The sequence below is a fragment of the Mesitornis unicolor genome, unplaced genomic scaffold (assembly GCF_000695765.1).
Source record: "Mesitornis unicolor isolate BGI_N332 unplaced genomic scaffold, ASM69576v1 scaffold9938, whole genome shotgun sequence".
Classification (NCBI taxonomy): Eukaryota; Metazoa; Chordata; class Aves; order Mesitornithiformes; family Mesitornithidae; genus Mesitornis; species Mesitornis unicolor.
In genome coordinates, this window is record NW_010199769.1 from 16074 (window position 1) to 34488 (window position 18415).

Here is an 18415-nt window from a genome sequence, read left to right on the forward strand (position 1 = left end):
CACAACCCCAGCCAAGCCCCAGCCCTAGCCCACCTACCACTGCTCCCCTATCCACAAGCCCAGATATCCTCTCAGAGCAGAAGATCAGGTTGGTTTCACATGACCTGTTCTCCACAAACCCATATCAGTTGCTACTACCCAACTTCATTATCCTCCAAGCTCTTACAAATCGATTGCTTAATAACTACTTCCTGCATCACTCCCAGTTTTGAAGCCTTTAACTCCTGGGATTGCCCTGCTGCAGCTCTCAGCCTGCCCTGGGCTCCCACAGCACTTGGAGAAACCCTGAACATTTCCAAGGTTGGGTTAGCTCTGGAAGTAGGCCCAGGGTTGGATTTTGGCAGGCCTTGCCAGCACAAGCACACCTGACTGATCTAAATACCCTAGAAGATCTTCTCCTCTCTGTCCAAGTTGGGCTCCTGCCCAGTATAATCATCCTGTCCCAATTAGCTGGGTACAGGGGAAGGCTGAATCAAAAACCCATGTTGAATCCCTCAGCTTTCCTCCTTGATCAAAGCTTGGGCTTTCCTCAGGTCTCCTCTTCCTTCCCACATGTTTATGAAAGGTTTTTCGTGCAGTTCTTAACTGGACAGCCCACTGGAACTCATTCCGCACCTTTGCATCTCCAACTTCATATCTATCTGCACAGCCGCTGCTCTGCTTTCCCCATTGCTGGGTCTCTGGCCTCAGTTTCCCTTTTCTGCAGCTCTTCTTTGGGTCTGAGGTCCGTCAGGTCTCTGCACCACCTTCCTCTTGTTCTTCTGCATTGATGTGGTTTGTTGTGGTGCCCCTAATGCAGTCACTTCAGGTAATTGCCAGCTTCCCTGCACTTCTTATCCCTTGGATCATCTTCTCTACAGATGTTACCTACTGGTTCCCTAAGTTTTTTGCAGCCCATTATCCTTCCTTTGCTGTTCTCACTCCCTTACTCTTAGCACTGTGGTCTCCACCATTTTGTGACTTATTTCCTGAAATTACCTTCCACTTTTTTCAACCAGTTCTGCTCTATTAGCCCAAATAAATTCCAAAATAGCAGCTACTACAGTAGCTTTTGCCATCATCAGAAATGAGATGTTGCACTAACACACCTAGAGAACTGAATAGCTTCACAACCCAAGAGATGTCAACGTGGTTTAAGATGCTGTTACCACCATGCTGCACCACATGAAGGTAGCCTGGGTTTGACAGGCCTCTCACACTCACTCACCTCCTTCTCATACCTCACGAGGTCCGTTCCACCACAGTTTTGCCCCTTTTAAGTCCCCCATGTTGAAGCAGCCTGTTCCCAGCCGCTTGCTAACCTTCAGGATGAGCATACACCATTGTTGGTGCACCCCTTTCCTTCATTCCCAGCGCACTCTTCCCCAGCAAACCACACTGAGTCCTATTTATCCCACCAAATCCCTGTAACACTATTTAAGCCCTAGCCTGAGTAAGGTACTAAGATGTCTACATCAGCCTTTTTATTTGCTATGCTCAGCCACTTGTGTACAGACTTTCACCCTGTTATTTGCTTTCTCATCCCTCTTCTGATCTCACCACCTAATTTTGTTCCCTGCCATTTGTTGGCACTTCTTCTGCTCACCTGTGGATACGTGGCACACCCTTGCTTTGAGGGAAAGCCAGCATGACCCAGTGCTTTTCCTTATTGAGGGGATCCCAACCTCCCCCCAGTAAGGACCCCCATACGTATGAAGTGCCCCTGGTTCTGCCATACCCAGCTCAATGGCAGATGAGAGCATTTCTCAGCAAACACAAAATACAATTTTTGTCATCAGCAGAGGTTCCAGCCCTGTTAAATAACAGCTGGAAAATTTGTGAGCACTGTCATGTAATAGAAATCAGCGAAGGTGATGGAGCCTTGAAGAAAAACTAATATTTGGCTTTCACATGCTGTTTCTTGGGAGGTTTGTACTGGAAAGATGTCCCACGCCTCCAGTATAGGGCTGACCAGGAAGCTCAGGAAGAGTTTGCACAAAGATTTAATGGTATTAGGATATTTGCTGGCCATTTTGAAGCAGATCTGCTTATAGCTGTCTAATGTAGGAGGAAAACCTGAAAAAAGCTGGAGTAGAGCTAAATAAAACAAAACCCATACTAGTGCATGGGAAGACACCAGTGGCAGAGCTGGAAAGGATCAATGCCTTGTCCACCAGCTGGAATATAAAGCATTTAAGCCATTTGGAGCCTGCTTTCCTGCAGAGCTCTCTGCTCAGACAGGCTTTAAGTACCGCAGCAATATTATCCACACTGAAAAGTGCCCAGGGTTGAGGGCTTCCCCTGGCCCGAGTCTTCATGTTTGCAGATGAGTGGCTATGATTTCCTCTCAGGGATGGCAGGTTAGAGACAAAGAACAGAAGTAAAGGCTGAGGGAAAGTGAAAAATTTAACCAAAAAAATGAGGCTGACGTGGTGCTGGCTGCCAGAGGCTTGGTGCCCCCATAAACCCAGCCACACAGCCCTGCTGCCCGAGGGGAAAGCCAGCACATGCACCACAAGCCACGCGGCATCTCTTCGATGTTGATGTTTTCCCTCTGCCCAAGCACAGGAGGGTATCAGCACCTGGACATAACCTCAGGATGCTTCTGGAACAGCTGGAGAGGAAATAAAGTACAAAGGGAAATAAAATGCCCATTATGCAAGAGAAGAAGTGGTGTTATTTTGGCTTCTGTAGATGTCTGAGTGTCAGTGTACACAGCTCAAGCTCCCTGAGAAACCGTATCCTGCGGGAAAATCGCACAGGATGTAATAGCAGTGCAGCTAACAGGGTTACCCTGAAGCCTGCAGGATTTAATAGCTCAGGATGCTTTTTCTAATAGGAGTTTTAACCATCCAATGCAGGTTTTTTTATGGCAGGGAGAATTATTCTTGCCTTTTCATAGAGCACGATCCACAAAAACCTGTAAAAAAGCCATTTTCTATTAAGCTGTGTATTGCTTTCAAGGGGGTAAAAAGCTCCAGAAAATATAACTCAAGTTACCTTTCCCTAAAGTTGTAGTTTCTTCTTAATTCTTAGCTTCAGTCTTGTAAGGATTTGCGAGTTGGACTCTCCACTCCTGGGATCCGTTGTTGTTTAGTTTGGATAAAATTCAGGCAGAACATGGCCAAGGAGCAAGAGCTCATGGGTCTTTCAGGAACCCGGCTTTGGGTTGAACCTGAATGTACAAGTTCCCACCCAGGATTTGCCAGACTAACTAACAGTGGGGGTTTTCATGGCCTGTGCTGTGGTTTCCAAACAGTGAGTGATCCTGACCAGGCATTTTATAAAAGAAATCATAAGCAATTGTCAAAAATCTGTTGGCGTCCATGTAAAAATTTGGAGTCAAATCATCTCCTACAGGAACAGGCTGCTGCAAATCCTGATGCTCCTTTCCCCTCACTTTCAGGAACAACTGTGCCAAAGCCACAAGTGGTGATGCTGCCTCTACACCAATTCATTGCTAATGTTGTAGAAAGCAAAAACGTGTTGGTTTTTGACCTAGAGGAGGTACACTCAGCTGCTGTAGAGTTTCTACAGTGGGCATTGCTCAGTCTGTATGGAAAGGTGGACGTGTGTGCTCCCTACTTCCCTGGGACGCAAGTTTTCACTTCATCTACATGTCTAAAATGTTGACGTTCGATTTCTTGTGAACACTTGGGCCACTCAGAGATACGGCACCTGTCTGGGAGAGCTGGGATGAGGTGCTTGAAGGAGGAGGAGGAGAAAGAGGATCCTCTGATCCAAAGCACCCTGCCTGCAGCTGGTACGACCAGGGTGGAGACACCACAGAAGCTGGTTTTGGTGTAGTTAAGGCATCCTTGCTGCCTTTGGCCAACCCTGCCTTCAGGGAATGTGAATGGTGCCAAGCACCAGTGAGACAGCAGGGCTGCAGAGCACCCATTGCTGCCAGGATGTACCCTATGTGCAGCCAGGGGAAGAAGCTGTCTTCTCCAAGCACCACTTTTGAGCAGAGGACCATGGCAGCATCTCCCATAGCAGACAAACACAGGGCAGCCCATAGCAGACAAACACAGGACAGCACAGCCTTGCATTCATGAGCTGTTTCAACCTGGACATTAGCCCAGTCTGAGTCAGTCTTTGGGCAAGCGGCAGCAGCTCTGATGTTGCACCATCAGGATTGGGTCTAAAAATAGAGTTAGAAAGCAAAAAAAAAAAAAAAAGTAAAAATACTCTTAGCTCCAGCCATGTTCCAGAGCCTCAGAGGATGCAGCTTTCTCATCTTTCCTCATTCCCAAAGTCCAGGAGGTTGGGAATGCAAATCTTTGACTACGCTGGGCGTGCAGCAACATCAGCTGCCTCACACAGCAGACAGGGAGCTCACCATGATGCTATCTCCTTCCACCATTTTTAGAGGGGAAGAGAAATTAAGCAAAGGAAAGATCCAAAAAGCCATGCTAAGGTAACCAGTGCACAGGCTTGCGACTGCCACAGTGTAAATCCTCACTCTCAGCTTTTCTGTCCCTTGCTGCCTCCTTCACAGGCTCAGCCGTGCTCTCTGGAGCAATATATCTGGGTAATTTATCCTCCCCTAGCAAGCTCAGCTCATGAGCAGCATCTGGCTCTCTGCAAAGGTTGCTTTGCTTCCTTTGCACCAGCCTGCCAGCCTGGCTTGGCAGCAGAATACCAGGACCCACCAAAACCCCAGGTTTGCAGCAGTTTCCCCTCCCTCCCCTGAGACAGTGTAAGGTTACTTGGAAAACAAGTTACCCTGAAACATGGCTCGAGAGGTTTTCTTAAAGGTAAATATTGAGGCTTCAGGGCCATTTTCCAACTACAACCATATAAAGTTAACTTCGTCCAGGTTTGTGAGGTGCTTTTATGTGCCCCAGTTTGCCTTTGCTGACCAGACCAAAGCCAGGAGCTGGAGCGGTGCTCGTGGGATGCTCTGCTGGCCTCAGAGCTCGCAGACCTGCTGCTCACAAGCAGATTTGCTCCCTCAGTGTCTTACCTTGTGCCAGGTCCCATTTTCCTGTGGATTTTGCAATATCAGATGGTCCCTTCCAGCAGCCACAGTACTGCCCCCCAACCCCAGGGACTTCCACAACCAATACACTTTCAGCGATATTTAAGACTTGATTTAAGCTCCTGCTGTCACAGCAAATAGAAGAAAAATTAACAAGTCAAGGAAAGCCGTCATGAAACGTAGGCAAGCTTCCATCACCTATCCTAAAAACCCCCTGTGCTCATGAAACCATAACTACAGACTTGAATCAGACAGCCAGAGGTGTGCGAGCATGGTGGAGTCACCAGATAAAGGTCAGATGAATGGATCCTGTCAGCATCAGCACTTTCAACTCTAGTACTTGGGGCTTCCCCAGCTGGTAAAGGCACTTTTTTAAACTCAGCTCAACCTGAACTTGCATTTTCTCATGGTGGAAAGCGAGATCAAAAGTGGGTCTGCTGCAGATGGATGGACCCACCGTGGGTGCACCCGTGGTGATGGTTCAACACTGAAACATTTCCAGAGTCGGGTAAGAAGTCATCATCTCTCTCACATCTCCAAAGCCTGCATGCGTCTCACACAGCCATAAATCAATTTCCAAGTTTCTTTCAGAATTGGATTCGTAACACTGAAGCCTCAGGTTGCGCTTACTCGAGTGCTCCACAGGAATTCAGAGGTCACTGAAGTGCTTTTCGAAAAATATTACTTAAGCTCCTCAGAAAGGCCGGTACTTCAGTGGGGGCTCTATCAGGTTTATAATCATGTAGCAGAAGCATTATCCCATGGTTTAAGTGTAGCAAAAATGCAAAACATGACATCCAGCAGGGGAAAACAGAGTTTGCCAAGTTGCTGACAAGGTTTTAAGTTAATGCAGTGAGAGGGAGCATTGCAGCTCAGGGGGAGCAGGTCCCTGTCTGGGTGCCCAGCAGCTTCTCCCCATCCAGATGCACTGCATCCAGCTAGAGTGAGACCCCTCTTCCAGCACTAACAGCCACATTCACCAATTCCCAAGGCAAATTATCCAGACAAAGCACCCAGGAGAAGCCCAAGAGCATGTGGATTATGTTTTCCTCATTTGCTCAGGGCAGAGGTTTCCAGTGTCTCCAGTAACCCCAGCTGGGGTCAGCCTTGTTGTACTGGGAGCAGGGCAGCCCTAGGCACAGAGCACCAATTCCCACTGACTGTAGGACACCTACTGTCCCCATCCCCACAGCTGCATCGCATCCTGAGATGCTTTTCAGAGATGTTCCTATGCCAGCTGGCCAGCTCTTATGGGAGGAGTTTTCACTCAAACTCAAACACATAACAAAGCAGCTTTGTCTAAAAGTAAATACATTTTTAAAATCCCTCAGAAGGCCACTATAAAAACCTTACACCCACTGGATAACCATGGCTGCAGTTGTGCCAGCCCAGGACTGTGCGCTCTAGTAAATTTGGAAATCACTGATTTACCTGAAAATTCTCAAAATCAGAGCAAGTCTGTGGAATTTGGGGTTTGGAGTTTTTTTAATATATAAAAAAAGTTTCATCTCCTGGTTTTGGCAACAAATTGCATCTTTGCATTCAACTGTTCCTCTAAGTTTCATTTATATGATATGAAAGTCAGGATGCTCCAAAGCACCCGTGTTTAAGAGGGATGGAAAGAATCTGGGGTCACCGAAAAAGGACCAAAAAGCTTGTGAGAGGCACTGGCACACTCAGAGCTATGGAAGCAGCACAGAGGAGATATAAAAGCAGCTCTGAGAAACAACACAAAACTTGGGATGCTCCCCTTGGAAGCCCAGCCCTTACAAAAAGCCAGGCCCCTTTCTTCTCCCTCATACCCACCTCTCCTACTTGTCCAGATCATCACCAACCACAGACACTCATAATCCTCCAAACACCACAAACCCACACAGCTCCTACCCTTACTATAAATACGCTCCTGCTGACCTGGTCTCAGCTGACATAAATAAGCTCAGAAATCAGTAGTGCCACATAGACTTAAAGCAGTTGATCAGCCAGCCTAATTATTCATGGCTGGTACTACCCCTTCCAATTAACCATCTCACCTGTAAGAGCTGCAGCAGCTTTAGAAAGGAGAAACATAAAGTGAAGAAGATGGAATTTCAAAATAACTATTAGCAATGCTTGGCATTTCTTTGGTTTCTCCAGACCAGCCAAGGCAGGCATGTATCTAGCAGGCTAGATCTCCTGCCAGGAAATGTAATCATATATGCAAATGATTATAATGATTTGCAATCAGAAAACCTTCCATCAGAGCATCTTGCGGCACTGTACGAGCAGTAATGAGTGAAAGCCCCCCTGGTTTTGGGCAGAGCGCTCCTGCAGGAGTAGGTCTGAGCTGAGTGCAGGCAGTCCTGGCTCACTGCCTGCCCCTAGCCACGTGGTTTTGGCTCCAGTGTCTCGGGCTGAGGAGGCAATCACAATAACTTGTGATAAAAATTTGTGATAAAATTTGTGATAAATTTGTGCAATTTGTGATAAAAGCCCAGAACCTGGCAGCAAAGCACATCACATCCATGTGCTGCATTAGAAGCAATGTGAAGTTTTTTTCCCAAAGCCCTACAAAACCAAATATTAGACAAAAATACATGTGAGGCTGCTATTGATCTGCCAGCCAAGCTTTGTGTTTAAAGAACATTCTTTTCCGCTTACTTCACTTATAAAAGAAGATGAGGTATCAGAGACATCACAGCTCAGTTTTATCTCCTAGAGACCAGCTAAACACTGTGTTAGAGACAGGCAAGGCCAGCCAGGATAGGAAGAGAACCCACCCAAATTTCAGACCAGATAGTAAAATTGATCTTTTTCCATAGCTGCAGCAGCAGAGACATCCCTGTCACCCACCCAGCTAAGCACATGTCTGAGAGGTCTGTTACAAAGCTTTCTGTTTTCCTTTCTCACATGCACTTTAGTAGAGTATTTTGGACTTTGTAGAAGAAAAGGGCTTCATAGATAATCCCACCAGAGTAAAAGGACTTTGGGTTAATAAATAGCTATCTAGAGTGGAAAATTAGATTGGCAGTGCTGCACAGAAGTGAATTTCCACCAGCTCGTGGTACCATTCATTCAGCACTTCATAGGGAGAGAGACCTAGATTATCTCCATTTCTCAAAAGGGATAAGCAGCAGTGGCAGCAAATCCACGGCGAAACAGTATGGTCAAGGTCAGGGTAGGGCTTAAATGCCTGACTGCTGCTGCTCACCCTACCCGCTCAGCGACAGCAAATAGATATCAAAAAAGGCTGAATCGTAAGCAAAAAAAATAAATTATTCCAAAATTGAAACAGCTGTGCCTGCTTGAAAGCCCCATGGTGACCTCCTCCAGAAGGATTCCCCAACCCACTGCAAAATCCAGCTGGAAACATCACACATGTGTGCACATGTTGCGTTGTTACCTTGTCATCATCTCCTTCTCAAGGAGGACTGCTCTGACATGTCAGCGGATCTGTCCCTTGCAGAGAGGAACCACTCAAGGCCGTTCCCAGGTGGGATCCTGCTTTGCCAATGAAGATGAACAGAGCTATTTCTGCCATTTCCCAATCATTTTCCCATGCAGTTTCTTGCACAGGTCTCCCAGATGCTTCAGCTCCAGGGTCTTTCTCCTGCTGCAACACTTGAAATTCAGCAGAACCATGGCGGTCCAACTGGCCCTACTGTGATGCATCTCAAGCCTTTCCAAGACATCTCTCTGAACACTGTCCTATTTGCTCTGTTTGAGGTGTGTGAGAAGCAGCCCATGCCCACTTCAATTAGTGGGTTGAGTTTGCCAAATCTGACAGGGCTGTCCTGCTCCCAGCAGGCATCCAGGGGCATTTTTCTCCTCACTTTCTGCAGGAATAGGACACGGCCAACAATCCTTCGCTTCCAAATTACTGCACTCCAAGTCTGGAAATATTTCCCGTCTCCCACAATGTTGCAATTGCTTCCCAAGTGATCTCATTTCTCAGTTCAGCAAGACCTACTCACATGGCCACTGCAATTTATTTATCATTATTTATCAATCCGTTTGATAAGAAGTGAAGGAAGGCAGCAAATGCAGGCAACAAACTGTGTTTCAACTGACTGTGGTTAATTTTGGCTTACAATTTAGAAAAGTCTCAGAAATACGAGGTGCTGAGCCAGCCTTCTGGGACGCTGGGGATGGCAGGAGTCAATCCAAAGCTGAATTTTGATCCATTCATAAAAGGGGTTATAACAAATCACTGTCTGTCACAGGACTAAAGGCATCTCCTCTATCCTGTAACATCTGCATTCAGTTCTTCAGCATTAAAAAAAAAACCTTAAAATTGATTTTAAGTTCTCACTTGTGAACTGTCTAACCTCAACGATTGCAATACTAATGGGAGAAGTAAAGTGAGCAAAACCAAGCTCTAGCTTAAAATCCACAACAATACAGTGGGCTTACTTCCAAGCTTCCCTGCCCTGCACCGGCTCCAGGCTCAATGAAATTAAGTTATGCATTTATATCTACTCCTTAATGAGGTACTTACCTATTATAGGGCAATAAAAACCCAACCTGACTCAGATCTTCAGCTGGTGCAGGCCCACATTGACTACAGCTATTTTCCCTTCCCAAGGATCTTGTTTTTCCCCGCAATAAAAGCACTGAGGCTCTTTCCTGTTCTTACACAGGGATGCAAAAGAAGGAGAGATACGGGGTTTCCCATTCACCTTCATTAATATGGTAGCCCATATCTTTCCTCCAAAGTCCAACAAAAGCAAATCCATTTTAACCAAATTGCTCCAGTAGAAATGTTCAAAGCCTGCCATAAAAATTATTAAAGACAATTATCTCTGGCATGCCTTGATTAAAGCCATTGTATATCCCTATCCAGTGGCACTGGAAGGTCTATGCAGGTACCCAGCCAGCTCCTCAGCCCCAGCTGTGTCCATGACAGCTGTCCTAGCAGGAAGGTATAACCTAAGGGAACCTGCACATCTCAGCATGACTTATTGTAGAGGACACCCATCCTAAAAGCCTCAACCAGCTCTGTCCTACCCCTGTGAGCCCGTCTCGCTACCTGGGGCCAGGCAGGCGCTTGCAGGTTAGGAGAGCCTGAGCCACTGTGGCCTCTAATGCTCAATGGGTGACCACAGTCCTCCTCTTTCCTCCCTTATCCTCCCTTACCCTTCTTTGGGAGCCCAAAAATGGGACCCTGAAACATTAAGGGATCTGAAATCTCAGCTTGTCCTTCCAGGAAGATGCATATTTTATCTTATTTGTTGTGAAAGCAGTTTTTAAGGGCATCAGACAGGAGAGCTAGGGGGAAATTTCTCCTTTTTTATATTGGCTTCCTAATGAGACCCGCTCTCAGATCCCATTTTCCTACCTCTGCACCTTGAGATGCCTGAAGAGGGAGAATGAAGGCTAAACACACCAGTTGGGTTGCCCCACCATGATGGCTATTACGGCCAAACAAATGGCAAATTGGGGAGGGGAGGCAATGTGATCACGTCACTTCATGCTGTTCTAACAGCAGCATGGGATCACAACGGGAAATCCTTGCACCCCTGGCTGATGGTCTCCAAGGTCTCATCTTCCCTGTGAGAGCCCACTCATGAGTGATGCCACAGGATCCTTGGAAAGCATGCTTGAAGGGAAAAAAAAAGATATTTCAGAAACCCCTTACCAGGGGAGGGATGAGAGAGGTGGCCCTGGGGATGGGGAAGCCACATCTCCAGCATCAGGCTGGACCAGGCAGGTCTGGGTGCAGCATCGTGGTGTCGGGGCAGCACCCACCCAGGGCTATACATCTCCCCTCAGCCATATGTCCATGGCACATGTTAACCCCAAGAGCCTCCCTAAATGTTGTGCCCCTAGCACATCTTTCCTCCTGAGGTGCCTGGAAACACCTCCTGCTCTCCAAACACACACGCACACGGTTTGTCAGAAGTGAGAAAAGCCTCAGATTAACCTCTCTGACACAGCAGAGCCTGTCACTGCCTGCCCTGCCGTCCACACCACGCAAGCGAGTGCCTGTCTTCCCATTCACTGCCTGGAAGGAGGAATGCATCCAGGATGTGTCAAGCCCAGCCCGGCTGTCTGAGTCGGAAAAAAAGCAGTTATTACTGCAAACTCTATATACATTATTTATCAAATGAAGTCTCTGCAGTAGGACTACAATTCATTTCCCTGCTCCAGCTTGCTTGTGCTCTCTTCGTCTGTCTTTTTGATGAGAGATGATAGAAAACATTTGCAGGCTTCTTGCAGTCGCCGCTGCAAGGCTGTCCCCTACCAAGGAGATCCTGCAGGTCCCCAAAATGGAGCTGGGACAATCTTTGCCCAAGCAAAACCACTCTCTAGCAAAAGCCAGCTCCACCATGGCAGCTTTCCTCCAGCCCCAAATCTATTGCATAAGTACCTGCTGCTGCTCTGAATATGCAGGGGAAATTACAATGGGAAGGCAAGTAGAAAATATCAATTATTGGAGGGTTCACAGTGCAATCCCTGCTGCTACCTGCCAGGTGGCACATGCATGTAAACCAGCTGTATCGTGCAGTTTAGATTGAGCAATAGATTTAAAAAGGGAGAAAAATGAGAATTTTTCCAGTTACAGGGTTATAATGTAGGTGGGAAAAGCCACAATGTGCACGACCTCACAATCACATCAGCACTGCTTCACCCTTATGCTGTGAAAATACACACGTGGGGGGAAAACAAATGCAAAATCACACCAGATGAGCATGTCTTTTCCATCCCCCCAACTTGGGGTCAGGGTGTATATGACTAGACAAACCGAAAGACACGTTAAAAAAAGAGGGCTCATTTGACTTCAGCAGGTGGTTTTGCTTTTACCAAAAGCAAACTGAATTTCTGTGTGCCCCTGCTCAGGCTTCCCAGGGCGAAAATGCTGCAATTCTTTAATTATGGTTTTAAGAAAGTAATGATAATAGCAAGGATTTTCCACTCCTGGTCCACAGTGCTGTTACCTGTTTCATGGCTGCGCTGATGGCAAGAAGTGATTACGGGGTGACGGGGGCCGTGGCACATCCCATTTCTTCAATGTGACTTTGCACTTCATCACAAACATCTTCATCAAGCTGTATGCTCAATATGTGCCAGTGGTAATGGGCAGCAGCGTTTTGGCACCAAAGCATCCCAAGCTGGGCTGTTTGCATCCGCTTCAGCTAAGCCCCAAGGAGGTCCCGGTCGGCTCATAGACTCTAATGCAACATGACAGCCAAGCATCAGCTACACGAGCAGGAGGACTTGCTGCTGGCACCCAAGCTGTGAGCTGGGAGCAAACGAGAGGGGAAAAAGACTCATGCCTGTGGCCAAGAGTGATCCAAATCCCACCAGTGATGACCTGTGGGCTCACAGGCTAGTTGAGGTGGGACAAATTAGCCATGGAGGCTGTCACGCTTGGTTTTCTCCATGCTAGAGGATGAGTGGGTATCCCACCACCCGGTCCTGCCTTACCCCAATGTCCACAAGTCTCTGCCTGTGCATGGATGGACAGAAAGAGGGATTCTGCCACCAAGCGGGGAGTAAGAAGGGATGGCAAAGTCGTGGCTGTTGGCTGTTCAGGGTCCATACCTTGACTGCGTTCAATGGGGTCCTGTGTTACCCTCCAAAATTAACTACCGGCGCCTCTGTGGAAGATAAAACTGAAATCATATTTACTTTTCTGCTTATGTTCCAGTTGCCATGTAATTAAGTGCTACCATGTAATTAAAGAGGATTTAGATGGTGTTTACACCCTGCAATGCTCCTTAATTACAGTTAATTCCTCCTTTAAGGCTTCCAAGCATCACCAGCAGAGCTCTGGGAGTCAGTAGGGCAGGTAGAGTGGCCGTCACAGGGCTCAGAAACACGGCACACAGCTTTAGTGCTGAAGGGTAGCACCTCAGAAAGGCCTAGCCTCATCCCAAAATCTTTCTTTAGAAATAAGATCTCTCTCCAGGCATGGGGCAGGAGCGATGCCCCTAGGAGCGTACAGCGCTGCAGGGGAGAGCAGTGGGAGACATTCCAGCCTCTGCCTGGTAAAACTGCTTTGACGCCCAGAGACACTGCACAAGGATAAAGTAAGCCCTTCTGCGACATACAGACTCACTGAGGGGGGATTTATTTCTTAACTGAGAGTGAATAAATATATGATATGAAGCGCTGGACATGGTGCCCTTTCATGGGCAAGCGGTCCTGAGGAATGGGGCTGTCCCAGCAGTGGGGCAGCCACAGCCGTCTTCAACAGACAAAAAATCTTAGCACTTGAAGGGCCAGGCTGCCAAATACTCACCTGCCAGAACTCAAATCCCACGTCCAGGCTCACAAGTAGGTACAGGAGAGCTCAGCTTTAGCAGCCAGTGACTCCCATTAGGAGCTGGGAGGTCAGTCACAGCATGACCAGAGTGTCACAAATGGACCCAGTATGGAGTGGGTCATCCTCCTGCAGGACATTGGACACCTTGGGTCATTATATTGATGTTAGAGGCCAGAGGAAAGTGTCTAACCATGCTGTGATGGGCCGCACCATGGGCTTGCAGCCTGTGTCTGCATCTCAGCATCACCCATAGAGCACTGGGACCGGTCACAGCAAAGAGGTACAGGCAGCGGCCAGGCCACTGCCCAAGCCCTCTGATAACAGCCTTCATTACGAAATCAGGTGTCCACCTTGGCTTCTGTTGCAAAATTAGGTGCCCACCTTTGCAAGCCAGCCACACAAGTGAATTTTGCACTGAGCAAGCGTTTTTTGTGGTGCGTGGTTGAGTGCAGTCGCTTCGAAGGAGGAGCTGATAACGTACCTGGTATAGGTATAAATGACAACAGTCAGCACCACAATTTGCTCAGTAAAATGCTAGGATGGGCTTGAAGTAGAGCCAGCACCCTTGCAAAAATGACTCACCCCAGTGATTGGGAGTGGGAGAGAGGCAGCAGTCAAATGAGACGATGTGAAGTCACCCCCTCCAGACCCAGGCTTTACCAGTTAATGGGAAAATGAAAGGAAATTCCCCCCGAAACCTTTGCACTAAAGCACTGCCTGCTTCCCTGTGGGAAGCTTATAGAGACTATTGATATATGTCGTGGCAATTCAATAAAAGAATATGTAATGAAAGCAAGATATAACATAGGCTGCAATCACAGAGGCGTGTGTGAATTATTAAGCTGGCAGAATTTACAGTCAGTTGGGGGAACTATAGATTTCTTCCTCCACATATGGTTAGGAAACACTGGTAAAAGCATCAAAGTATTTCATCCTTAAATATGCAATTAGTCAGCGGGGTGAAAATCATTCCCTCTCCGAGGGCTGCTTGGTAGCAGTGTGAAATGACTCGGTCGTGTTTCTCCAGCACGGTGCAGGTACTGGTGTTGGTTGGCAGCTCCAGCACCAGAAGCCCATGGGGTCTGGCCTTCACCTAACCAACCTTGGGCTGAGGTCCAGTGTTACAGGCGACGTGGTGCTTCGCTCATCTAAGCTTTCCATCTCCTTTAATTCCCCCAAAAAACTTGCAACAGGCTGTGTTTAGAGAGGACACAAGGACTGCAATTAGGCAGAGGGTGCAGAAGGTATTGATTGGGGAGAAAATTATGTTTGCTTGTATATAGCAAGGACCTTCACCTTGCCATGAAGCCCAGGGAACTAACAAAATGAAAACCTTTTTAAATGGACGAATTGGACATCATTAGGTTAGTAATAGCTGGGAGTCAGTGCTCTTCACCGCCGCGGAAACTTCAGGAGGGAATTAGGTCTGCAGGACATGCTGCATCTCTACATCTGCTCAGGAGGGTCCTACTGGTGCAAATTAGCCTCATCACACCGAATTTGCAGCAGTTTCAAGCTGCCAAGGAGCTGACCCAATTATTTAACTAGTTCTCAGTTAGCAACACAAGTGCTTTCTGGTGAGACGGGCAAATCACAAGAGTTTTTCACCAGCAAAAGCAAAGTGTGCAGCTTTCTCATGCATGCACCCTCACGTGCCATGGCTGGGAGACTGTGGCACCCAGCCACAATTTTAACGCAGACCCCCCGGTGCTGTGGGGGGGAGAGTGGGGCCCCCAGCCGCAATTTTAACGCAGAGCAGATAGCGATGCCGATGTGCGAAAGCGATGGGTGGCTCTAAATCACTCCACTGAGCACTTGGGTTCTGGGAACCTTGAAAACCATCCATCGGGGGGACGGTTTGACTTACGGGAAAGCTCCAACACACTTCTCGACATAAAAGCCCAAATAATACACTCGGAGGCTTCCTGCCTGCTCCACATACAGTCATGCGTCAGGTTTGCTCTCACCATTAGCAGCAGCAAGGAGCAAACCCATCACGGCAATCTGGCTCCTGCCAGCTGAGCGCCGGTGGGGAACACATCACAGCTCCAACCAGGCAGCCCTGCCATGGCTCAGGGGCCGTTGGGCACCAGCTAAAATCTGCCAGCCTCTGCCGCGCTGGGGAAGCAGGCAGCAAGCTGCATTTCGTAGTTTGTTGGTCGGCAGTAAGGATGTGACCTGGTCTGAACTTCAAATAAATCTCTTCTTTCCAGTTTGCCATCTGCACCAAAAAAGTCGGGCTTGTGGTTTTTCTGCTGTTCAGGAAAAGAGAACACAATAAATGCACAGAAATAAGTATATATGGACATAGGTGTGCGCTGGGTAGACTGAAGTATTTCTCAACCAGAACAAAATGTTCACTTCATTTTCACATCCTCAGTGATTTTACAAACATTTTTATACACAGTATCTGGCTGGGGAAATAAATGCTTTGATTTTTTCAAGCATCTTTCCAGGCAGCATTTGGGATATTTTGTAACAAAGGCAATTCACCAAAACTGGCACAAAAATAGAAATCTTGTTGGATCATCCAAATACTAAATTATCTCCAACAAGATGCTGGAGATAAAACCGTTGGCATCACCCGCGTTGTGCAGATCTGATGTCCCTGCATCCGTCCTGCAGCAAGCCCCCGGGACGCTTTTTGCATTTGCTATGTAGATAATGCTAAGCGAGAAAAAAGGGGGTGCAGATGCTGTGGCGGGACACAGCACTGCATTTTGGGGTGATGCTGCCCCCCAGAAACCGCTGCCACTTCATTAATGACTTTCTCAGCACAGCTGCTCCGAGCATCACCGCACACAGGTTCCCTTTTGCATTCCCAGCACCATTTGCTTGCACAAATACAGCCCATCAGCAAAATGTAAAAATAGCCAAAAATACATAATTAGGGTGGATGCACTGTGGATTTAATAGGATTTTTCCATTTCTTCCTTTGCTGGCCTGTAAGACACAAGCTCTGGCTGGAGAGAGGCCATTCGGGAGGGAAAGAGAGCGCTTTGCCATGGTTTATGTTTGGCAAAAGCCCTTAAATATTTTTCTCAGTTTTATATTGTGTGTATTTTTTATTGAGCACCACACAGAAATTGCAGCAGATTGATTCTTTCACAGCTCCCCAAAGTTGAAATGCTTTGGAGCTGACAGCTCGGTGCCTGCCAAAATTCATAATTAACTTTAATAACTCTTTAATTTGAACTGTAATTCAAACACCCATGTTTCTGGGGGACCACAGGGGAAAAAAAAATAAGAAAGAAAAGAAAAAAGACTAAAAGGAGCCCCAGATAAATTTGCCTTTATACCACTCATTTTATGCATTAAACAAGCACAGAAATTTCCTGCTTCTTCTTCGTATAGGGAAAAAGAATATAATATATAGTCCTGGATCTATTCTCTCCATCAGTGATTTCTAATGGCTCTGCCGCTGCTCACAGGCAGCGTTAGCTGGGCTGGGAAGCACCAGGAGGGCGGGAGGATGAAGAACCCGAAGTGGGAACATTAAATGCAACTTCTCTTCTCCGGTCAACAAGCCTTGATCTGTCAAAACACGCACGCAGCCTCGGAGCACTGCCAGCCACATCCCTGCGTTAACCCACCCCGACTGAGCTCACAGTGGTGGGGTCCTTCGGGGAAAAGAAGATCATTGACAGGAGGGGCAGGAGACAAAGCAGGACCAGATAGGGAATGGAGATACCAGGCGCTGGGAATGCATCCACATATTCGGCAGAGCTTCAGAGCTGTCAGCCCAAGCCTCTAGGAAGGAGTTGGAGTTTAATAGGGATTTATGGCTCAAATGGTCTGCTGGTGGTTAGAGGACGGCACAGAGCATCCTCTTGCTCTGCAGGACCCTGCGGATTCAGCCAGCTTTGAGCTGGGGATTGTGTGAGATGAGGTGACTTTTCCCTGTTTCACAGCAAAGAGGTGGCATTAAGCCTGATCCAGCACCCCATCGATGCAGGAATACTTTTTCTTTTTTGTTTTTCCTTCAATGATTCTGTTTATAATAATAACAACAAAAAAGAGAAAGCTCCCCTAGCATCACGCCATGGGGATCCCACCACCCCTGCAGCATCACTCCCTGCCCAAGGCCACCGCGCTGAGCAGAGATGGAAGGGGATGCCGTGGCTTGCCGCTCAGAAACGAGAGCTGGCAGCATCCCACCAGCATCCACTGTGATGAATATACCGATAAAGAGATTCAGATCAATGAGCTTGGCAGTTTCTACCAGCAAATGAATGGCTTTCAGTCTCTGGGTTAGAGAGTCGTTAACTACCCTACTTCCTCGCTGTCATTAGTGAGCAATCTCTGCCGTGCATCTGCTCACTCTGCTTTATCCACCGACCCATCTCCCACTCCCTTGTCCCTGCACCCACCTGGAGCCCTTCTCCCCACATCCCTCAGCTCCAGTCGTGCTCCCAAACAGGCTCTGGCATCTCCATTGAGCCAGGCTGGATTCAAAGAGCAGGGAGGGGAGGATTTCCTCTCCCCACGTCTAAGCTGCTCCTGTAATACTGCAAGGAAGCTTGCTTTGAAGCTCTGGCCCGCCTCGGTGCAGCTGGCTCACAGCCACAATTACTTCCACTCAGCACACACAGAAAAATGCCAAGCGAGAGGCCAAGGAGTGGGTAGTTAGCCTCGAACAGCGACAAGTCAATCAAAGGCAGCTGGCACTAATTAGTCCCTGTGCCTCCCCCTGTCATGACTGCCCCATTACACAGGGACAAGAAGTCACTCTGTGAGTCAGCCAGGGCCACCCAGGAGCCCCTGGAGAGCCCGGGAGGCAGAAGTGGGTTTGGGGATGTGTAGCCCCAAAAAACTTATGGAGCACCGATCCCAACCCTCTCACTCCCTCCCATCGTAATCTCCGGTGCCCTCCTTCTTTCCCTCTTTGGCAAGCATGGCCAGAGCCACCTCAGGAGCCAAGGAGAAGGAGGAGGCCACCCCACCTCAGAGTTATTTCCATTTTACTTCCTTTTCCTAAAATCAGGAAAAAAGAGAGCCTACCAAGGGAGACCCAGGTGCCTGCTCACAAGAAGTAGGCGTTAAGCAGGGAGCCGAGAAGAAAATACAGCAGAAACATTGCAGTAACATGGGATAATAACCCTGCAAATGCTGTGAGACAGCTGAATAGTGATGTTTTCTGGGGTAGCATGGTACTGTAGCAGAGAAACCAGTAAACAAACATTTTCATTCAGCAGCAGAGGAAGAGC